Below are 7095 nucleotides of genomic sequence, written 5' to 3' on the forward strand. Positions count from 1 at the left end.
CCCACCTGTTGTCATGCACACATACAGACACAACAACAGCCGGAAACTCCGGTGAGAACAAATCCCAGTATAAAACATGTATACATGCATGTCATGCAAGTAAATACAAAATCATAACACATGACTCAGTAATTATAACTCATTAGTGAATACAGATAAAATTCTTCGACTCTTATTCTTTGACTCGACGCATATCTAATTCTAAGGATCCCGGTGTGAATAAGACGTAACAAGTCTCCCACCTACTCTCCCAATCGTGGTGGCGGTACGTCTTATTCCCAGACTTCGGTCCTCTGTATCGAATGTCTACAATAGGAGAGAATCTTCTCCTACGCCCATCGACACAACCGAACATCCGGCTTGGCTAATCTACCAAGGACTCTCCTATCTCACTGCTTTAAGATAAATAAATAAGGCATAACAAAGTAAGAATCATCTAGTTTGTGATTTAGGGAAACTCAAGTCGAATCTAGCTCGAGTTGTATCTTCCCGAATCAACATTTAATTATACCTTTCTTTCTGTCAGTCTGACTCTGTCGAAGTCTCGAACTCAAGGCCTGTCAATACTCAATCTGGGAATGACAATATCGAGGAGTACAATATCAATACACCAATCAATTCAATACTGGATATAATAAGAACCAAATCAAATTCTGTTTCGACAGCATAACTACATAATCTCAATATACCCAACACTACAAATCAACAGATATCCGTTCTCGCAACTCATAATCAATAACACTACAAATCTGATATCAATCTCAGTCAAATCAACTCTGAAATTCATAACAATTCTATAGGATATCCGTTCTTCAATCCGGTTTCGATTATATGATGTCTAACATATCAGGAACATTATATAGGAATCATATCAGATTCTGGCAATACCATAATTTCAAATCATCTCAAAACGTAGTAAAACTTACGTCCAGTTGAATCCTGCGTCGATAGGAACATAGTACTGAAGTCGGATCGAAATTCTGACGGGCGGATCTTGCACAATCACAAATCTAAAATATGAAAAGGCGTATATATATCTCGTTTCCTTCTTTCCAAATGAATCTGAATGAAGAAGCTTGTGTATATATATCTCAAGTTGCATGTAAGTGAAACGTGGCTCATTTTCATACAAATCAGGCGGCACTCGGGCGGTCACAAATTACCGTTCGGGCGCCGAACACTCTGTACGGTACCTTAACGTGTTGCACTGGCGCTCGGGCGGTCATTTTCTACCGCTCGGGCGCCAATAGTACTGTCCAAAAAAATTTCATAATCATATGCTTTCCCCACTCTAGTCTCGGAATGGTCCGTCTATAATTACATCAATTCAAAATCAATAATCTCAGCTTAACATGATAAAAAATCTCGGGCATTACAAATACCATCGTTATTGTTATTCATTCTATGATATTCATGTTTCAGAGTTGATGGTATTTAATGTTTTCAAAGCCACGTTTTACAGAGTATGGTATATGTACATTGCTATGTAAGAGTTCCACTTGCTGAGTTTCATACGCATTTCAGTTATTCATGTGATGCAGGAGTGATGGGCCGGGACGTTGATTGGAGCCGGGGTCATATGCATAAGAGAGGGAAGGAAGAAGACTATTTTGCAAGTATTTTGACATGATCACAAAAATGATGTTTTGTATTTTGTTGCCTCCTTTAATTGATCATGTATTAACTTTTGTTTATATATTGTAATGTATTTTAAATCCTTCCTCCCTACAAAGAAAATTTTAATTTCCACTGCTATTTTATTAAAACCGGCCAGAGGTGTTACACGTCATGTATCCCAGATAGAGAAGGCGGAATGGCGAGTCGATAAGCACGATCTCCTATCTTCTCGAGAATCTCGTATGGACCGATGTATCGCGGAGACAATTTCCCACGTTTGCCAAATTTGACAACGCCTTTGAAAGGAGAAATCTTCAAGAATACTCTGTCTCCCTGCTCAAACACTAACGGTCTACGTCTGATGTTCGCGTACTTCGCCTGTCTATCTTGTGCCGTCTTCATTCGCTTCTGAATTGTCTTTACTTTCTCAGTCATCTCACGAATCATATCAGGCCCAAGTTCTGGTACCTCTGAGATGTCATCCCAGTACAACGGAGAGCTGCACTTCTTTCCGTATAAAGCTTCGAACGGTGCCATCTCGATGCTAGTCTGGTAGCTGTTGTTGTACGAGAATTCACAAAGAGCTAGTGAATCTTGCCAACTAGTACCAAAATCTAGTACTACAGCTCTCAGCATATCTTCTAAAGTCTGGATAGTCCGCTCTGACTGTGCGTCTGTCTGGGGATGGTAAGCAGTACTCAAGTGTAAAGTCGTACCTAGAGCCTGCTGTAGACTGTGCCAAAAGTGTGAAGTGAATCGTGGATCACGATCTGATACGATCGTCTTCGGCACACCATGTAATCTGACCACCTCTCGGACATATATCTCGGCCATCTGATCATATCTGTACGTCATCTTGTACGGAATGAAGCATGCGGATTTGGTCAATCTATCTATCACAACCCAAATCGCATCGCAGCCTCGGAATGATCGTGGTAACTTCGTGACAAAATCCATGGAAATGTGATCCCATTTCCATTCAGGAATAGCTAAACTCTGAAGTAACCCTCCGGGCTTCTTTCTTTCGGCCTTCACCTGTTGGCAATTCAAGCACTTAGACACAAACTCTGCAATATCTGTCTTCATATATTTCCACCAGAATTGTGTTTTCAGATCATTGTACATCTTCCTGCCACCAGGATGAATACTGAACCGACTACAGTGCGCTTCTGATAGTATCTGTTGTTTCAAATCTGAAACATCTGGCACTACAAGACTGTTATTCACATACAAAACATGATCACGTACCTGATACTCATAAATATGTCCTGATCTGACCATATCAATCGACTTCTGAATACTCTAATCAGTTCTTTGTGCCTCTTTGATGCGAACAATCAAATCTGGTTCACACTGAATAGTGGCAAGTCGCAACGGTCTACTATCTCTATCAAATGCTAATCCAGAAAAGCAACAATCTTCTATCATATTCGAAACACCTATCATCGACAAGGATAAGGAACATACCTTTCGCCTCAAAGCATCCGCTGCTACATTCGACTTCCCTGGATAGTACTTGATCTCGCAAGCAAAGTCTTTCAGCAGATCAAGCCACCGTCGATGTCTCATATTCAACTCTGACTGAGAAAACAGATACTTCATGCTTTTGTGATCAAAGTAGATCTCAAATTTCTCCCCATACAGATAGTGACGCCAGATCTTTAATGCAAAAACGATAGCCGCCAATTCAAAATCATGAATTGGGTATCGACTCTCGTGTGGCTTCAGCTGTCTCGAAGCGTATGCAATCACATGTCCTCGCTGCATAAGAACACATCCTAGTCCTCTGTGAGATGCATCACAATATACAACGAAATCACCCGTACCTGAAGGTATCGTCAGGACTGTAGCACTAGTCAATCTCTTCTTCAACTCTACGAAGCTCGACTCACATGCTTCTGACCAGATAAAAGGCGCATTCTTCTGAGTCAACTGAGTGATTGGCTTCGCTATACTGGAAAAATCTCGGATGAATCGTCGATAGTATCCTGCCAGAACCATGAAACTGCGTATCTCTGGCACAGAAGTCGGTCTAGGCCAACTAATCACTGCCTCGACTTTGCTCGGATCGACAGATATACCGTCTCCAGATATAATATGCCCCAAAAACACCACCTGTTTCAACCAAAACTCACACTTTGACAGTTTAGCATACAATTTCTCTAATCTCAGAATTCTCAATACAGTTCTCAAATGATCAGAATGCTCAATCAGACTCTTGGTATACACCAAAATATCATCTATAAAAACAATCACAAACTCATCCAAGTACCTCTGAAAGACACGGTTCATCAGACCCATAAACACCGCTGGCGCATTCGTTAAACCAAAAGGCATGACAATAAACTCGAAATGTCCATACCGGGTTCGGAATGCAGTCTTCGGTATATCTGAATCTCTGACTCGCAGGTGATGATATCCAGATCGCAAGTCGATCTTGGAATACACAGAGGATCCCTGCAACTGATCAAACAAATCATCGATGCGAGGCAATGGATACTTGTTCTTTACTGTTGCCTTGTTCAGTTGCCGGTAATCGATACACAATCTCATCAAACCGTCTTTCTTTCGCACGAATAGCACTGGTGCGCCCCAAGGAGATACACTCGGTCTGATATATCCCTTGGCCAGCAAATCTTCAAGCTGTTCTTTCAATTCTTTCAACTCTATCGGTGCCATTCTATAAGGAGCTCGAGAAATAGGAACCGTACCTGGTACTAGGTCGAAGTTAAAATCTACCTCTCAGACTGGAGGCAATCCCGAAATCTCATCGGGGAACACATCTGCAAACACGCAAACCACTGGCACATCTGCCAAGGTAGGACTCGATTTCAGTAAATCAACTGAATAGACAAGGAACCCTTCTGCTCCTTTCTGTAGTAATTGATTCATAGACAATACTGAAATCAAAGGAATTCTAGCTCTAGACCCTTTGCCGTAGAACTTCCACTCTTCAGCCATCTCTGGTCTGAATCTAACAATCTTGTGGAAACAATCTACTGTCGCTCTGTACTTGGTTAGCATGTCGATACCAATAATGCAATCACAATCAGATAACCCAAGTACAATACAGTCTAAATCTATCTCATGCCCATCATACTGTAGTAAACACGATCTAATAGATGTCACTGATATCAACCCTGTCCCCAAAGGAGAAGAGACAGACACTACAGTAGACAACGACTCAATAGGCAATGCATATATCAATGCAAAATGCTCAGATAAGAACGTATGTGTTGCACCTGTGTCTATCAGTACATAAGCAGGATAACCGCAAAGAAAACAGTTACATGCAATCACATCATCTGGCGCATCTTGGGCCTGCTCTTCTGTCAGTGCAAATACTCGAGCCTGCTGTCTGGGAGGTTGGCTCACTGTCTGGCCACCTCTGGCTCGGGATTGGGTCTGTGCAGGTGGCGGTTGAAAGGAGTGAACAGATGACGCTTGCCTCTCAGGCTGAGCTATTGGGCCAAATGCTCCTACACTCTGAGTCTGCTGTGCACCTCTCTGTGGACAGACCTTGGCGAAGTGGCCCTGCTGTCTGCAAATGTTGCAGCGACCCATCACGCCCTTACACTGCTCGGTGGCATGTCTACCTCCACAAGAACTACAGTAAACCCCTGTATACTCTGATCTCTGACCCGACCCTATCTGTCTCGGCCCACTGGAGCTCGACGAACTGCTCCTTGATTTCTTGAACTACTTCCCCTTCGCTTTCAAACTGTCTTTCCTCCCGCTGCTGCTACCACCACTCTCGAATCTGGGAGGTGGTTGCTGATACTGATCCCGAGAGCTGGGGTGGTCTAGGAGTCTAAGCGGCATAAGAAGTGCTTCGTTGCCTAAGCAACCCAGCTTCTGCTCCCTTCTCCCTGTTCAATGCATCAGAAAAATTGTTGGGTCGTCCCGTGTTCAGCAAGGTAAATATCTCCGGATTCAGGCCATTGATAAACTGATCCGCAACGGCCTCATCATTCCCAGCAATGTGGGGAGCAAATCGGAGTAATGTGGAGAACTTAGCGACATATTCTTCGATGTTCAGCTGTCCCTGTGTCAGGTTGGCAAATTCAGCACCTTTGTCTTTTCGGTAGGAGACGGGAAAGAATCACTGATAGAACTCTGTCTTGAACACCTTCCAAGTGACCTTTGTACCATGATGCTCCAAGGCTCTCTTCGTGGTAATCCAACAGTTCTTGGCAACCTCTTGCAGTTGGTGCCCAATCAACTTCACTCGCCGCTCATCAGTATAATCAAGGGACTCAAATAAAATCTCAATGTCATCTAACCAGCTTTCACACTCAACTGAATTTTCCGTACCCTTCAATATCGGTGGTCGGAACGACTGAAACCGTTTCAGCAGAGTCTCCATCGGGGTTGCAGTAACATCCATAGGGACATTCGAAGTACTGCCCTGTTCTTGTGCCCGACCTGCTACTGGTTGCGGTACTCATCGAGGAGGCATTATCTGATTATCACACAGATTAGTACACAATCGATACAGTCTGTCTCAGTCCTCCTCTGGTCATATACCTCTGATCCAGACTCGGTTCTGAATTCAGTCTTTGTAAAGGCATGCTGTAATCAACTTAGATAACAACACAACATGTAATAAGGAAAGCAATAAATCATGCTAACACACAAAAGCAAGGAAAAAGACTCATCTACCCCGCTCAATCTGATGTGAATCCACGTACAAATAAAATCAAACACGAATAAATATGAATCGCGCCCTCAATTTAATATCGAACAAGGAATTCGTGTTGTCCCGATCTTTTGAATCAAGTGTGTGTGTTGTGATTTTCACCTCTAAACTATGAGGAGTTTAGCAACAAATAATCACGAGATAAACAATCGAAAATTATGACGAACCTTCAAAGAACAAGTCTAAGACAATCCGCACAAGCACGATCGACAAACGCCACAAAGTTAAAAACTTTGATAAGTTTGATTTTTGTTTACAAAGCTAAAGCTTTGAAAAAGTTGAGAGAAAACTCAAAAACTTTTATAAAATATCAATGATAATCTGAAAAGTGTTTAATTTTTCGTCCATATATTGACTACAAATCAAAAGATATGATAAATCTAGTTACCTAACTAATTAAAACTCTAAAATAGGAAAAGATAATGTTTCTCGGAACAAGGCGCGCTCGAGCGCGAGATTCAACCGCTCGGGCGCGGAGTCTTCTGGACAGGTCGCGCTCGGGCGGTAATATTTTACCGCTCGGGCGCCGCTGCTTCTGGAGTTCACGTCCTGGACAGTATGTTTGGCGCTCGGGCGGTAAGATTTGGCCGCTCGGGCGCCGTTGTATCTGGACTCCTCTTGATTTAGCACTTGAATAACGTTCCTTTGGCTCCCAAACTTATTTCCATGCATCTCGAACCCTTCAGCACTTTGCACCTCGCTTGTAAGTCCTTCTTCCTTGCTCATAAGCCCCTGCAACGCCTCTTTAAACTTCTTCAGTCGTCCCCTCGTGATTGGTC

The sequence above is a fragment of the Primulina huaijiensis genome, chromosome 18 (genome assembly GCF_012295235.1).
Source record: "Primulina huaijiensis isolate GDHJ02 chromosome 18, ASM1229523v2, whole genome shotgun sequence".
NCBI lineage: Eukaryota > Viridiplantae > Streptophyta > Magnoliopsida > Lamiales > Gesneriaceae > Primulina > Primulina huaijiensis.